At 42.3% G+C, this 18,013-nt stretch overlaps 1 protein-coding gene across 3 annotated transcripts in view; it reads right to left on the bottom strand.

The window, feature by feature from the left end:
• Positions 1–18,013, bottom strand: part of LOC119167666 (uncharacterized) — a 266,980-nt gene that overhangs the window by 211,685 nt on the left and 37,282 nt on the right. The window contains exon 1 of one of the 3 annotated variants that reach the window (XM_075865925.1): positions 11,507–13,223. The exons of the other annotated variants lie outside the window; for them this stretch is intronic. The gene's annotated coding sequence lies outside the window, so the exon portion shown is untranslated. Of the gene's footprint in view, positions 1–11,506; positions 13,224–18,013 lie in introns of those variants that run through there. 3 annotated transcript variants of the gene reach the window in all.

Here is an 18,013-nt window from a genome sequence, read left to right as displayed (position 1 = left end):
GAGTCTATGTTACAGCTGTACAAGGTATTATTTACTGGATTTTTGCGGTATAGCCTACCTGTTATATCTAACACGTGCAAAACGAACCTGCGCACAATCCAAAATATTCAAGCCCAAGCGCTTAGGATATGCCTTGGTTTACCCCGCTGCGCATCGACAGCTGAAACAATTGCCATTGCACAGGACTACTCGATCATTACGCACATCACCATTGAAACGATGCGTACGTACCTCAGGCAACATGCAAGGAATCCTTCCCACCACTTGGCAACCCTCGCTACTGAGAGGCCCTGCACGAAATTTAGTGCAATTGTCTGTGCTCATCGTGCGTCGTTTACGTCGGGTTTTACGCCTGCTAAGAAACTGGTGTATCCTCCGTGGTGCCTGACACCTCCACAAGTACGTGTTTCAATTCCAGGAATACAGAAAAATCAAATTTGCCTTCATCAGCCCTAAAACAATTGAGCTTGAGCCATCTGCACAAAATGTACAACAACCACGTGCACATATACACCGATGCTTCAACCACAGCGTCTGGTTCTGGTGGAGCGGTGGTGATTCCAGCTAGAGGAATCACTCAGCTAATCAAACTGTCACATGTCACTACGTCCACAGCGGCAGAACTTGCGGCTTTGCGTGGCGCCATAGAGTACATCAAATCCCAAAGACCTAGTAAATGGGCTGTGTTTTCCGACTCAAAACCAGCCTTACAGAGCATGCAGTCTGTCCTTCGACGAGGTTGCCATGAACAATTAACTTACGAAGTTGTCAAGCTCGTTCACCACGTCACAGAAACAGGCCACGAGGTCAAGTTTCAATGGCTTCCTGGCCATTGTGGGATCAGTGGCAATGATTCCGCAGACAACGCAGCTCGCACATCGCACCAAGAAGAACACACCCTTCCGATTCCTTTGTCAAGGACTGACGCTGCAAAGCAACTTCGTCACCTGGCACGTAGTCAGAGTCTGCAGGAGTGGAACACCCCAAGCATAAGACATACGAGACTATACCAAATAAACCCTTGACTCGAACTTCGACCTCCATCCGGACGTCGTCGACATGAAGCTTCACTTCTTTGTCGCCTTTGGTTGGGGGTTGCCTTCACAAAAGCAAATAGAACCCTCATCGGATTGACCGACAATGCGGAATGCGACGTCTGCTGCACCAAAGAAGACATCGACCATCTGATATGCCATTGCCCTCGATTAGCCTCTGAAAGACAGATGCTTTCGGACGCATTGGGACATTTGGACAATCGGCCACTCTCTGTGCAGATGCTACTGGAACACCTTCATGGCCTTTCATCGGCTCAAAAAGCAGTCAAAGCTGTCTTGTGCTTTTTGAGGACTACAGGCCTAAGAGACCACCTTTAACTTTTGTGTAGTGCCACCGCTGCATAGGCGCCAGCCGATTGACTGACAATCCTCCTTTTTTTGTTCTTTTTTTCTCTCTCTCTTTCTCTTCTATTTCCTCTCTCTCTCTCTCTCATCTTTATGCCCCCTTCTTATTCCCCCAGCGTAGGGTAGCAAACCGGGCATGTGCCTGGTTAACCTCCCTGCCTTCCCTCTTGTTGTTTACCCTCCCCCCCCTTACTTTTGCACTGATCAAAAACGTGCTCTGCTGTTTTATTCCATTCAATATGGCAAAAACATTAAATAAGATTTCGAACCCCCGCATAGCTTCAGGATTGATTACTGAACCGTTGCAATGCCCTTATGACAAAGTTGTTGAGATGAGACAAGCAGAGTGACTTGTGTAGTGACAGGTTGGTCGTGGTCGTCACAAATGTACTCCGCACGTTTCTGCTCTTTTTTTCAGATTTATGCGGCAGGACTGTTACACGAGGCAGCTAGATGTCGTGCGTATCCGAGACAACGAACCGATTCTAATGAAATTATTACTGTTTAATATTCCTAAGTTGTTCATAAAAATATTGCTCGTAACATGTGTATCCTCCTTTTGCAGTACAAGTTAAACTGACCAGAAATTATATCGCAAGCAACACATCTCTAGGCTAAATAAACTATATATTGGAGCTATTGTTAATGAAAATGACAAATACGTAAGGAGGCATATAAATTACGCACTTGATTGCTTACATTCTTGCCCATTCACAGCACTTACTTCCTATTCGAGTGACTAGACGCACTTTTAAACCATTTTAACTTCCACTGGATTGCTATTGAAATATTTTATTTGTTAACGACTCCTGGTTTCTAAACGCTAATGCAAATTCTATAAACCGGAATTTAAGTGGAAAAGGGGCATCAGCTGAAATCACGAACTTCGCAGGTATACTAGCTCCGAGTCAATTTAAGCAAATGTCTCCATTTCATGCGTCCCACATTTGGTGAAACTCCGACGACATTAGGGTTGGCATGCAAACGAGCGAGTGGCGAACAAATTAGTGTCTGGAGCGATATTAATTACCTGCGACATCGATGATTTGTGAGAGTGTGCTGACGACGCTAATGAAGGCGCCACCCTATAAAATCATTACAGAGGATTGTGTGGGGCACGTTTTGTCAGCGTTTATATTATTGACATTATTTTTTGTTAAGGAGGATTTGCATAATTCCGTTTTCATTCGTACAATTTTTTTAATTCTTACTGAGGTGAAATCAAGGTCCAAGTTCAGCCCTTTTCCTTGACAATGAGATAACCAGGGCTTCAGCACGGACGCAGTCGGCTATCATGTGGGCATATAGGAAGTCTCAAGACGCCTTTATCACTCCCCCCCCCCCCCCTCCCCATCTTTCGCGTGTCCTTTTACATCCAGCCACAGTATAAGGTACGATGAACTTTATTCAATATCTTGAGAAGCGCCAATACCTAAAGTACCACGCGGGGTGCTTTCACGTGGGAACCAAGTGTAACCTCCGCGCCGCAGACTCCCTGGACATCTCAAAGTTGATCTCGATATTCCGAGCTCTTGATGGCCGAGCTACATTTTTCTTTCTGTGAGGTTCTTATGCCAGCGTAAGGAGGAACACAGCCAAAGCATGTGCCCTATATAAGACAATCCATCACCTTGAGGGCATCGTGAGCTAAAGTCACTTGGCAATTGGCAATGCATGGAAGACAGATTCGAATATGAGTTAGTCTGCAGCATCCCAAGGGCAAACGCCTGTGGGTTTTTGAGCTCTTTTGTTTCGTGGGAGAAATATTCTTATTTCCAGGTAGAAGTATTTTGTTAATTCATTAAATCTCAGCAAGGTGGCTCAGAACTCGTGGACCCACACTGCGACAAGGGTTTCTCTACCACGCAGAAAGTTATTACACGCGCTTTGGCGTGGGTGATATCATTGAGGTGGCCAAGGTTCGGCGGCAAACCAAGTGATTGTGTGTTAGTTATTGCCCTGTTGAAAAGCAATGAATAATAAATAAACGTATATGCGCATATATACAAAGACGTCGAAAGAAATACCGTACTGAGAAAAAAATGACCTATTCGTACAGATAAGTGCGGAAAGTTAAAGCTATTGTAGCTCACCTTTTTTTTATCTCAAGAGCACCAGAACTTTGAAGAGAGTAAGTAAAAGTAAGAAAAGTCCAGTTTGGCCATGGTCACGTTCGCAGGAAACATGGTTCCGTAAACTAAACAACTTGTTCGGATCGCCCCTTCGCGATACAGCAATTAGTTAAAAGCTTTAAAAGTTCCGAAGTCAATCAGATAAACTTTTGGGTTGTGAATCCCAGAGGCTCCCTGTTTTTTTTGGTGACTTATGTCATAGGTTACCGCTATCACAAGTACTTCAGTAACTAATCACTGTATTATACATAATTTTCTGTAATGTATAAAAACGGCGTCCAATCGGCAGCTCCATATTTACATGGAGCAGTCACTTACATTTACGATGTCCGCAATAACGCAAAAAAAAAAACAGGTTGTACAGTGAAGTTGTTCATGGTAAACCAAATCAATGCAGCAACTAGAACATTACGTCCTCAGCTCGAAATCTTGGGTTTAATGACGGCAGCTATCTTGCACCATATATTGTTCAATACGCAAAAACATGCTCGTTCCGACGTCTACAGCTGCATGTTAAGGGGACAATAAAAAGGGAAAATTCGGCAGATCCCACGTGACTACGGAATCGATGTCATGCAAAGCATACAGATGCAAGGTGAATGTGTTTCAATTTTTTTTATTGAGCGATACGTTATGCGGTGTCGCTAAACATATTCACCTATTCACGCACACACAGATGTTAAACAACCGCGCACGTTTCATATGAGAAGTTGTTCACAGTTCCGCGACGATGCCAACAGCAACATGGATATTCGCAACATCAGAAGCGGTATGCTGATATGAAGCGCTGATGCTCGCACTGGTGTGCGCGAGCATGGTAGTCATTAACACTGCTACACACTCCATATAACCTCAGCGGATCGCGCCTAACAACAGTTGACTTTTACCAGACGTGAACGTTGTGTCATAAGAGTACGTATGTAATGTTCATAAAATTTTATAGCCAGTTCTGCAACCAGAAGTGACGTTTCACGAACATTAGGGTCTATTTGCAGAGTATTTTCGAGAAATGGCGTGACTCTGCGGTAGTATACTCGATTGCGACGCAGAATGCTAGGGTTCTATTCCTGCTGGAACACTGACATTTATTCTTCCAATCAACGCTGCCTAAGTCAGCTATTTCTTGACAATAAGCGTTAAAATTATCCATGTGTGTTCTCGCCAATCCAGGGTAGATATAAAATACCTATCACCTGGGGCACACAGCTGCCCCGTGTATGTGCCACTGCTTTTTGGGAAGGTTTTGACGACCTACGCGAGAAGGCTGTGACATTCTTCATGCCATAATCAGCGCGTCATATTCATCAAAGCATCTTGCCCACCCCTACTAAATTTGGTGTACCCCAAGTTAAGGGGGTTATTGATTGATAAGTGGGGTTTTACGTGCCAATACTACCATGTGATTATGAGAAACGCCATAGTAGAGGGCTCCGGAAATTTCGACCACCTGTGGATCTTTAACGTGCACCCAAATCTGAGCACAGGGGCCTACAACCTTTCCGCCTCCATCGGAAATGCAGCCGCCGCAGACGGGATTCAATGGAATACCAACATGCCCACCTTTCTACCTTGGTGATTCATTCCCGCGACCTGCGGGTCAGCAGCCGAGTACCTTAGCCACTAGACCATCGCGGCAGGGCTTAAGGGGGTTATTATGAAAGCACCCAGATGTGAGCGGCTAGATGGATGGATGGATGGACGGACGGACGGATGGATTGATGAATAGATGGATGGATGGATGGATGGATGGATGGATGGATGGATGGATGGATGGATGGATGGATGGATGGATGGATGGATGGATGGATGGATGGACGAACGGACGAACGGACGGACGGACGGACGGACGGACAGACGGACGAACAGATGGATGGATGGATGGATGGATGAATGGATACCAAAAGTTCTTGCAGTACCAAAAGAAATGCATCGCATTTAAAACAAAATCTTGCACAGTAGTAAAGTAGAATATACCAACTCCGACAACACTATACTCTTGCCGCGAAAAAAAGAGCACAAAAAAATTCGGGTACAGCCACCACCTAGATATTCCCGCAAAAACACCGTGACGTCAAGAATTCTCACGGCGTCTACTACTCAATTCGAAGTAGCTTCTCATTGGCAAAAATAAAATACATTGTCATCTGTGGGCAACACAGACCTAACATAGGGAGTTTCAGAAAAGTTTATGAAGCCATTTTTGCAAAAACACATCAAAGACATTTTGAGAATTTTGACGTCCCGCGCGAACATATCGGCGCGCAATTTAAAAATGACACTTTAAATTTGAATAGCTCCACTGATAGTGAACTTGTGCTGATGAAACCTTCGAGATTCGAATTCTCAGAGTAAGGTTTCTCAATCTAAACGAAGTCATATTTTAACTTTAGTGTCCCTGTATGGAACCCTTGGTCTTAGTTGCAATCCACTGTCCTCATGCACGACCCTCTTAACAACACGAACTTGAAATTTTATTGAAACAGTACATTTCTCTAATCTATATAAGGTGTTATTTTTGCGCGTTTGAAGTATACAAGTCTAATATTTGCATTTTGTCATTGAAACTAAATAGAAGATAGTCTGTACGCATTAAAATGGATGTCATTTACTAAACAAATGAAAACTACTGTTGGCATCTGGCAGACGCGCGGTGCCAGCGATAAATGGGGGAAGCTGTCTTCCCTCCAAAATTCGTATTCTTTCTGTCATACTTCCATAAACAAATATACTCAGTATTATGTCGCGCGTTTATATAAGAAAAAATATGTACACTGTAATGGGGACGAGGACCATTTATATCCAGAGTTCTTGCAAGTGAATGAACCACTGCGACTGAGTGAGTTACTATTGAATAACTTTTTTTAAAGCCATGCTGAAGAATAGTCAGTATAGAGCTTTGCTCGAAAAATTCCGCATTGCGCTTAAACATAACATGTAAGAGCATTTTACATATTGGTGATGTTAATGAGATGCGACGGTAGTTTTCTACAAGTGAATGGTTGCCATTTTTAAAGAAGGAAACAACATGAGCCCTCTTCCAATCACTGGGTAGTTTCGCACTAAATAATGAAAACCGAAAGAGCACAACGACAAAACAACCAATATTTTCGGCGTAACGGCAAAAAAAAAAACATGAGTGATATTGTCTGGACCTTACGATGATTTAGTATTCAACTTCAAAGTTATTTAGAGAACACCAGAATATCACATAAAGTCTACTTCATTTGAGGTAAATGAGGCGTATGGAGGCTCCCCTCAGCAAACACGCTATAAAAAAAATATTGAACGGTTTCGCAATAATCTTCTGATATGTAACGCTATTTCCTTCGACTAATATATGTGATACCTGCTTCGTTCAATAAAAGTTTTGGAAAGATTGTTATAAAGCGAAAATCATTCATATCACACAAAGAACTCGGAAAATTTATTTTAATCATTGAGCATTACTCTTTTTCATCCGTTTGAATTTGCCTTTTAGATGAATGCTTTTCGCGTAATGCATGGGTTGCCTTTAGCAATTTTTTGATGTGGTTGGAACAAATGAAATTAAGCAGTGATGCTACATTTTAGTAAATTGGTTCTATAGCTCATCAAGATCGCACTCATTTTCAATAAACTCATTGGAACAACTTCAGTGTACTGTAAATTAGACTGATCATCATATCCTGCATATTCATTTATTGTTCGCGTGGTTGTGCGTTCGTGTTGAAAAATAGTAACGCTTACAAGATGATGATCAGACAGACGAATTTCAATTAAACAGTATAATCATAAACATCGTGGCTTAAGAACGTCTTGTATTACACGCTAAGTAATATTTCATAAGGATTTTGTTTCTTGACGCTTTCAGTGTACAGCTTCATCGTTCCTGCTCAACTAGTGCTTCTTGGGGTGATTAGTAAAATGTTGTTTTTGTTTTTTGCTAGGCGCTATATAAAAGTTGATTAAAACGTTCTTAGAGCACGTTTTCATGTGTTCACGCCTTTCATGATGCTTGGTGCAATAAAATAGATAAAATAGAAGTGTACACCCTGTGAATACGCAGTTTAGATCGTGAAATTTGTTACATTTCATGTGTTTGTGACGGCTTTGTTTGCGGCTCCTCTGGTTACGTGCACATTGTGAAAGCGCAGCGTAGCATGCTTATATATCGGTTTCAGGAAACTACAATAACCAGTTGGTAGTATGCGCTTATTCCTGTCTCTATTCTGGTTTTCCTTCAAGTTTAAACAGCGACTCATTTTTTCTTGTTCTCGTGCAGGCTGCCTTACCACTTGAACTATGTCGTGAGTAAGCATGATTTCAAAAATTACGTTGGCATATTTGTTGAGTTTAAGGGTTGCCTGAAGGAGTTCCCAGTCAAAATTTTGTAGGTTAAAAAATCCCGATAACAAAAACGTTATCACTCTGAAATTGTGTCATATGCTCTTGCGATTACAGCAAATATTCAGGAGCGGCCTCTGCTGGTCTGTAACAGGCGTATAGCACAAAGCTTTGATCCAAAGAATTTATTTTGATACATAAACACTAGAGATCCCTGACATATATGCGCTAAAACAATCGCTTTTATTTATTAATTTATTAATAATTTATTTATTTATTTATTTTTTTTCTGTGTTTGTTTCCTTGCCTATTTAAATACTCTCAAAGCCATTCGCGGCGTTTCAAGTCAGAAATATTAGTCTTGAATAATGCAGAATCAGGGTTGCTGGAGATCTAGGAAGGAAGGTGGTTTAACTCAGATCAAGTCTTAGGCACATAGGTGTAGAAGTATATGTTGGTATGGCAGAATGACACATGAACTTTGAAGTTTTGGTGGATGCGAAATGAAACATAAGAAGGTGGCGAGAACAATGTGCGTTTTATTTCAGTAATCATGAAAAAGTTTGGTAAAAAAGTTATAGGTGAGCCTGCTTTTTTTCTGCGAGAAAGAAATGGGAAGTCGAGAGAAGTTTTTATTGAAGAGATACTAGCAGTGCGAGAGTAATTAACGACAATAAAACGAGTCGAACAATTCTGAATGGCTTCTAGTACGTTAATAAGTGTACAAAGCTGAGTATACCAGGTTGATGAGGCATACTCGTGTTTAGATCTGTTTAATCAAGTAGTTTCAATGGAATAGGCGCTAATGCGAAGTTACGGCGCAAGAAGCCGAGAGTGCGGTTTGCACTGCTAATTTCATAAGTAATATGGCTATTCAATGCGAAATTGTTATCAATCTGTACACCTAGAGAGTTGTATGCAGTGACAGATGAAGACTGAAAATTAGTGATTAAACGGAGCTAGTGCAGTCAGTACTCCCACGAGACATTCTCACTATTTTACATCTGTTAATATCCAGTTTCGTGAACCGTGAAGGCTTGCATGCTTGAGAAGAATAACAACACCTCCCTCCCCATTTTATAGGTCTTTACAAAAAACACTGTAACTTGGAGGAAAAACTAAATAATCACTTACTTCATTTCAATTTATATGAGGGGTTTACCGTCCCAAAACCACCACTTGATTATGAGAGACGCCGTAGTGGGGGAATACGGAAATTTGACCACCTGGGGTTCTTTAACGTGTACCCAAATTTAAGCACACGGACGTACGTTTTCGCCTCCATCAGAAATTCATCCGTCACAACCGGGATTCGATCCCGCGACCTGTGGGTCAGCAGACAAGTACCTTGGCCACTAGACTACCACGGTGGGGCCCATATTTCATTTCGTAATCACGTTTCGGTAAATACAGTAATAGGTGGGTCATATTCTATTGTGTTCTATTTTCTATTTTATTTATTTTATTTCCACCAAAACAGATACAACGGCAAAAAATTGGGGAGACCACAAAAAAGCTGCAGTTTTTGCAGCTTGACTAAGCAACGTCAGCCCTACGTCGGCATTGACAGGGTAAAAACGAAATACAATAAAATGAAAAAACAAATATTATAAAGCAAGTAACAATACAAGCAGAAGGCAAAGTAAATGACAGGCCGAGGTATACAAAGAAAAAGGAATATTTCATAAAAACATGAGCACAGTAATTCGCAGATTATGTATCATCGCTTTCGTACAAAAGAAAGGTACACAATGAGGTTACACAAAAGAAATAATTTAAAAAATAAAGGTACACAAAAAATGATGCAAGGCAACACAGAGTGACCAATGTAAACAATACAAATCTACAAGAATAGTGTGTGCACATCGATATTGTTTATTGTGTCAATTTTTATTCGACTATCGTAGCTTCAATAGAAGCTTTTTTTGTTCACAATGCTTCATGCGTTTATATTTAGGATTCGCAAGCTTTTTCTTTCCGTCGGTTGCATAAAATCGTTGGTACTCTGAGATACTTGACTAGATACATGAACGCGCACAACGGATGTGGAAGGGCCATCATTATCTTCCTTCAACCTCAACTCTTGGTTTGCTTCTGCGTGTAGCATCCAGTATTGGGGTATTTCATAGCTATATAGCCGTTTTTTTCGCAACGGAGTTTTATCATTCGAATTGTTGTCCCAGACGTAAGGTACGTTGTTTATGTACATTTCACCTAATTATAATGAAACATTTTTTTTGTCACGATTCGGCTTCGCACTAGCTCACAATTTTCTTCGAATGTCATGAATTCTTAGAGAACAATTCTCACTAAAAGAATACTCTTGGCTCTTCTGTTTAAGTTAATTTCTTAGTATTTCACATTTACTTCTTGAATATAACAATTGAAATATGACAGGTCTCATGGAGTCATGTGGCCGTTCGCCTAGTCTGTGTATACGCTTGAATTGTGTGTTCTGGACCTCAAAAATGCCCTAAAATTGCTTTTTACCGCAATTTCAAGTGTGGTGTTTGTTCCGTCTGGAAGTTCATAAACAATCAAGTTAGAGCATCTGCTATAATTTTTATGTCGTCTATTTTACATTGAAGTACTTTAAAAGTGTTTTGCAAGCAGAAAATTTGCTCTTGAAATAATGCGACCATTTGTTCGAGAGCAGATATTGAGTCCCGTTTCGTTTTGATATTTAGAAGAGGACATTCCTTTATTTCTTTAATATCTGATGCAATTTCTTTGCGATGTTTAGAGCTTTGTGCATAGTCTGGGAGCAGATTTTCTTCTATGTCACCTCCAAGCAACAGCAATTTCCTAGCGGCGTAATTGACTACATTTAACATATAAAACAGCCGAGGGCACGGCAGCGTCAAAAGAAAACGGTTATTTGAACGAAAACATTTGAAATAATGCCTTTCTACCTGCGCAATGAAGATAAGCATATTTTGAGCGATCCGCTTGTTTTCAATGCCGCCAAGCCCTGTGGCCTTGGAGCAAGGTGGCAGCGATTTCAGAGCCGGCCAGCACGACCAGCATAACGATTACCAAAATGATAGCACTTACAATATTATTAGCGTTTCCAGTTTAACAAACCGAAGTCAGGATATAATTATGAGGTACCGCTAATGGGAAAACTAGGAAAATTTCGACTATATAGAGTTCGTAAACGTGCACAGACATCTCGCAGTACAGTGACCTCTGGTGGTTCAAGTCTGTCGAAATGACCTCACTCTGGTCAGAAACTGAACAAGCAGGTGGCCTAGTCGAGAAGGCCCTCAAGCCAACTGGCAATCAGAGCTCCTATGAACCAACAGCTACCAAAACAGACAATTCGATCCAGTTTCCACTCTCTGTAGAATTCGCCCCATAAGCCCCGTATCACTAGAAGCTTTAGTAGGGCTTACCTAACTTTGATATACAGAATAAGAACACGATTAGCATACATGCCTGCATTGGTATTTCAAATCAGGGGCAATCCCTCCCCGCTGTGCACTGAATGCATTGAGGTAGCGGATAATCGGCACCATCCCCGCTCGTAGAAGTGTTTTTGCTGTGAAAGAGAGACATTCTTGAAGATGGGAGGGTTTCCCAACAGATGCTGCAAAGCCGTTGTGCTTGCGGCAATTGCGCGGTCGATGCGAAAACAAATGACTAATATACCTTTGGGGTAGATTCACACGAGGACACGAAGGAGGACTTCTCACAGCCGACGGCGCATCACGTGACGTGCGCGTCACCGAAACGTGCCGTCCTCGCTTCATCCGCTCTCCTCCGCTCGCGGCACGGATGGAAATGTGTCACCGCTATTTAGATCTCTCCGTTTGACGGTCGTCTTCTCTCGATCGAGAGGATTCAATGTCAAATCTGTCAGCATTGGTCGGATCGACGTGGCTAGAAAGCTGGCAGACGGCGTAAAAGCCACGTGTTTTATACTCGGCGACAACTTTTCTTGGCACTGAAGGGAAATCTACGGAGGCGGAGCTTCTGCACATGTAGCACTACGCGAAGTAGTCCGTCTTCGCTCGTCTCGTAACGCTGTAGAAAGAGATGGGAGTGTACCATCAGCGTTTAATTTAGACGCAGCCGCCGCTTAGCGTTTGAGGGGCACGTTAAACTACAGGAGTTTCTCACGCGTTCACAAACGCGAAGTCACAGCAGATAAATTAAAAGAAATACGAATGTCTTACTGGTGACAGCTGCGTCCAGCCTCAAATAGCTCCACGTAGAAAATAAAGGCGGAAAAAGCGCGCTGCATAATTATAGGAGTCTAGAGTATGCACGAGGATGCTGCGAGCGTAGCTCCGGCGGTGTGCATGCGACGTCTCCGCTGCTGCGCCGGATTGAACTAATCACGGGATTATTCAGTCCGTGGAGCAGCGGGATTTTGCCCTCGAGTGTGGATATAGCTTTACGTTATTACGATACAAGGATTAGGCGATGTATGGGGAGCCGAACTACGTTGAAAGAGTCGCTCAGGCAGATTCATTGCCGACCAGGTCTAGCAGGCCTAATCGGTCTGAAGCAATATCACCACTGCCATCAAAATCCAGCACTATTGGATGACGAATAAACGCGGGTGGCACATATCCTATTACTGACATTGAGCGAATAAATTGTACCTGAGCTCTCCATGAAATGTATAGAACAGGCAACCAGTGGACATGTGCACTATCAACATAATGATTACCAATAGATGGAAAGCGCAGTCGAGGAAGGTGGTGAGTTGATTGAAGTGACAGTATCAAAACGTTCAAAAGTTCACAGAGATAAAATGGAATCACATCGCACAGAACAGAGTCAGCTGTAGATCATCGGGAGAGGCGTTCGCCCAGCGGTGAACCAAAACAGGGTAAGGATGATAGTGAATAAGTTCGATATATTTGGTGCGCATCAATGCCTTAAGAAAAAACGCTAACAGCGAAAATCTGAGAATAGCGAAAAATGCTGGATTGAAGTTTTTTCCCCCTTTCGCTGAACAAATAAAGGCTACTATATTGGTTACCAGCTCTGCCAAAAAGACGCATGCCGAAGGAGGTATAATGATGAAGCCTCAGTGAAAAAAAAAAAACCTCATCGTTACGTTTCGTGCACATTTAAATCTAACTTTATTGTCTCCTTCCGCAGTGTTTCTTAAAGCGCCATGTATTTATACCACATAGTTCATGTAATTTCGACGCTGCAAAAACGTGGTCGGCTCGATCACGTGAAAACTCGATTGCGCCGCACACCGCTACACGCAGCTGTTCGTAGTGTTGTGCAGTGCGTTTTACCTATTAGCAGCTTTTATCTCTCGATCTCTTTCTCTAAGCAACCAAGAAGATTTAGCACAGGCTTTTAGTACATTAGACACTGCGATGTCTTTTCCTCTCTAATTTTGTTACATATATATATATATATATATATATATATTCAAGGCGAGAAAAAAAAGCAACTGCGTAAGGATTTTTTTTTTTGAAATTTAAGTCATGTAACTCTTGCAATAGCTTAATAAGTAAGTTGTACTACAACGCTTATGTCTTGTTCGGCGAAGAAACCCACCTTTAGCTGGCGAAAGGTTAAAAGCCCCAATTTTACACCAGTTACAACTGTCTCATAACGCGACTGATACTTCAGTGCGCATGCGTGAATGTTACCGTTCCAAAGGGGAAAAATGCCTTACAGCAGTACATAGGTGAGAGCTCCAGTGTTCTGGTAAACCAACTCAGAAAAACACGTAGTCGTACGCTCGTTTGCGACAACCTCGCATGTGAGCGGCCCATAACGCGACATCCTACATGACTGCCTTCTTTGTTTTGTTTTGTTTTCCACTGCATCTTGAATCGCGCAGCCTCCACGTTACTGTATATTTTTAGCAAAAGCGATATTTGTAAAGGCCTCTGGGGAGACATTAAAAGGCGGCGGCCTCGGAGAACACTTCGCGCAACGCTTGAGGAACACAACAACACCGCAACGACCGAATAGAGAGCTACGCGAAGCACGCCATAGCAACCAATGGCTGCGCTGGCTTTCGCGGCTGTAGCACGGCAAAATGATAATACAAGCGAAAAACGAGGCTGCTTCCGAGAGAAACCAATTTCGCGTGACAAATATCGCGTCCGGCCATCTCGAGGGAGATCAATCAAGACTATCGAATAGAGTTGTCAGATTCTCGTGCTTTCTAAATCAAGAAAACACTAAAAGAACCGCTAGTAGATGCATCCCTTTCATGGAACATGGACAATGGCACAACCTCTGCCCTGAATACGAAAATAGAATGTATGAAGAGCCGAGATGACTCTGATGACTTGATGGTTCTTTGCAGAGAAGAAAGACAAAATGCTCATTTTTACTACTCCGATATAAGCGCGAGAAGCCTGTCTATGTACGTGGTGATTTATACACCCAAGAAGGATTCGATCTTCCAAAGGTGAATGGTGGGTCACTGTCGTGTATACTGAACAAATGTTCCATTTTGATCACGTGAAACATCTTCTTCAAGTGCCTATAGGTATCTTTTGTCGCAGATTATATGTTGGATGCGGCAGCTGATTGTGCCTCATTTGATTGCAACGTAATAAAAGGGGCAGGAGAACAACCCATAGTGTTTTTGTGTAACCACAGGCACTTTGCCACAATATCTTGTCGGATTTAGCCTCGTGCACAACCAAAGTGAATTACGGGTGACGTCGCAAGGCAGAGAAGCATCCTTACGTTAAAGTACGGTAACATGATGACTGCGTACTAGAGATAATTTTATTTTTAAGCATCTCGAATAATGGAAGCCTCGGGTTGCAATAAATTTCATACGTTCCTACTTTATAGATGATGTCGATGATTTATTTTCTATTTATAGCAAACAACCACATTTTTTTATCTCTACTCGATATATTATGCTGACAATTCACTTACACTGAAAGCTGGCCCACCCTAGCACTCGTTCATTAGCTACTCCGCAATCTTTTCTTTGAGGAACAAGAACGAAGAAGTAAACATACAAAATTAATTTAATTCTAGATGTGCTTTTGTTATTGCATGGTCGATGTGGGAGTGATCTCGTTGGCTAAACGCCAGAGCTAGTGAGTTCAAGCCCAGCAGTGCAAGAATAAATCTGACGGCCAGAACAGCTGTAGCCCTACACAAGGTAGTGGCAGCTGAAGCGAATAACTGTATTAATATTACAGCAGGAGCTTCTCACATACGTCACGTAAACATAGAAAAGCCACGGCTGCCTGGACGAAGCACTGACTGAAGAAAAAAAAAAACTCCCGATGAGCGGCGGCCAACCAGAAAAGTGCAAAGTTGAAAAAAGGAGTAATCTGATCTGAAACAGTCCTCTTGGCTTAAAAACAAAATGAGTGCTATATCAGGAGCTAAGCATTGCGTTTTGCAGGCTTGGTAAAGTTTCCCTCTCGGCGTCATGTTATAGGGTATGCAGAGGTAACTGTAGTAAAATCTTTATTCCCCTATACATCACAGAGTGATAGTGGCGTGAGTGTTCTCAAGCAGAAAAAAAAAAGACCGAGATGACAGTGAGTGCACAAGTCAAGATACACCAAACTTGCACCAAAGGCAAAAGTAGCCAAAAAGCAGTAAAAGTAGCAGTAAAAGTAGCCAAAAGTAGCGACGCGTACATGAAAACAACTGCAACGTTTTGTTTCAAAGGACTAAAAACAAGATCACTTGGGTGGAATTGTGAATGAACGTATAAGAAGTCTTTTGGAATAATATCGTAAATTGTTCGCATCATTTTGTGCAGGAAGACAAAGTTTCTTGCGCTGTTGCAGGAATGCCTTTCTTTTGACGCTCATCGCGTGTTTTTTTTTTCTCTAAAAGGACTGGAAGTACTAATACAGTAAAAATGAGGACAGCATCAGTGTGCTGAAAATAATAGTTTGTGGAATTACAACTGCTAAACAGGGGTCGCGAGCTGGAGTCGACCTTGTAAGAAGCGTATACTTGTTTTTTAATAGCAAGGCCGTTTAGGCACAAACGAGTATGTTCAACAGAACACGCACGGATAAACACGCACGAATAAACACACACGGATAACACGCACGGATAAACACACACACGCGCTCTACTGCCACTCTTCTCCCATTTGGTCCGATTCTGCAACGGTGAAAGGACCACGGCAGCTGATAGAACCTGAAGCGATGTAAAGCCTACGCCATGCAGAGACGACGTGTTCTTAGAGATGTGACATGTACGAAGGCTTGGTTTCAGCGGGTGTTTGTGTCTGGTCGGACATTCATATCATGTGTGTGAATGTGTGTGGCTAAACTCGAACCTCTATACGTTGACAATCGACGTAGAGACAACCTGGCATCACCTAGCTCAAGTCCGTAGCAACGACCTAGAAGCAACCTATATACGACACTCGTCACCAGACCAACACCCAGGAACAACCTACTAGATACAAGAGTAGTACTAAGAATGCCCCACTTTCGCTGTTTGAAAACTCGCGCGGCTCAGTTGTCAGTGCAAGCGTCACCAATTTTTTTCAAGGCCCGAACATTGAAGAAGCCCATTCGTCTTTTCGAACGGTCCGCTCCAGCGCACACCTCCTGTTTACAAATGCCTCATCTCTAGCTGCCATACTCTCATCCTCACCTTTCTTTTGAGTTTTGGCGGTTGAAGTAGAAACGACAACATTTTCACAATTCATAAAGTAAAAATAAAGTAGACCACTCGTTGGGTATCCGAATCTAATTTCGATGGGTGCAGAGCGTCATAGAAATTTCGCCATTTTTCGATTGCCATGTTTGCCCCGAATTACAGTTCTGAGATAAACAATCTGAGCACGGCATTTGCACGATTCACTATTTCTTTCTGCATACAGCCTTCATCGAACGCACATCTATAACTGTATTGCGTTTAGATTTGATGCACTCTAACATCAACTTATCTGTAACTATGCAGTTATCTCACATCCACAATCCTTGAAGTAAGTATAACTGCAAGAGCTTGTTTTTTTAAAGCGAACTCTTAAACGTTAGAACCCTTGAATGTCAAAAACGAGCCCCTATTTCTAATATTTGCCCCGCCGCGGTGGTATAGTGGCTAAGGTACTCGGCTACTGACCCGGATGTCGCGGGAACGAATCCCGGCTGCGGCGGCTGCATTTCTAACGGAGGCGGAAATGTTGTAGGCCTGTGTACTCAGATTTGGGTTCACGCTAAAGAACCCCAGGTGGTCAAAGTTTCCGGAGGTCTCCACTACGGCGTCTCTCATAATCACATAGTGGTTTTGGGACGTTAAATCCCACTTATCAATCAATTATTTATAAAAATTACCCACCATCATTGTCTCATATTTAAGTGTTCAGCCATCTTCGGCCGTAAGTGCTCTATGCGCCGAAGACTCAAGCGGATAACCTAATCAAATAACTACGACAACATGCCAGGTTGTGTGCTGTAACATTCGCAGAACTAGAAGCCTGAAAATGTAAGGGGGTGCGCAGCTTCGTACACTTGAAATAAGACCTGCATCTTTTCCCTGTGCTTGTTTTTTTTTTGTTTCCAGCGTGCCCGAGAGATAAGCTTTCCGACTTGAAATTAGAACGGACAGCCATTTCCGCTTCCTGCGCTATTATTTTTGTACACAAACTCTGGCACCGGGCTTAGTAAAAAGAAGCAAACAAAAAAGCAGAAATGAAATAATCTGGGACGTTTTCCGATCCACTTGTCAGCCACTCGTGTTAATCACTTGGTTCTTTCCTGAGGCCAACACGAAATGGCCGTTGAAGTATTTGTTAGTCATGCCAGAGACTCGATAAACGCTGACGGAAATGGCCTTCAGTAACATTTTGTGCTCAGTCGAGGAGGAAGTTCCATATGATTTATTGAAGTACATGGCAGCAGAATTTTATTAAAGCACTCCTCGTTGTGACAGCTTAAATTTAAGATTTTTGTATGTTTTCGCATTGATAAGTAACTTAGTGAACGCATTGGAGCTAATGATTTGTAAACTGGACACGAAAAGTTGAAGAGTAGGTCTGAACACTAATATGTGGCAGACTCTGGAAGTTGTAAAGAATTGTGTGTACTTAGGACAGGTTAGTCTCTCCAGCTGCAGGAAATGCAGTCAAGCCCTTTTTTTGTTCACTTAATTGATATAGAATTAGCGTAACACTTACTAAAAAAATTAAGGATAACAACTGTATCCCCCTATGCTTTCTATGACCTAGTT

This window comes from Rhipicephalus microplus, chromosome 6, assembly GCF_043290135.1.
Source record: "Rhipicephalus microplus isolate Deutch F79 chromosome 6, USDA_Rmic, whole genome shotgun sequence".
Classification (NCBI taxonomy): domain Eukaryota; kingdom Metazoa; phylum Arthropoda; class Arachnida; order Ixodida; family Ixodidae; genus Rhipicephalus; species Rhipicephalus microplus.
The sequence above is the reverse complement of the archived record's forward strand: the minus strand, read 5'-3'. Positions and strand labels throughout refer to the sequence as shown.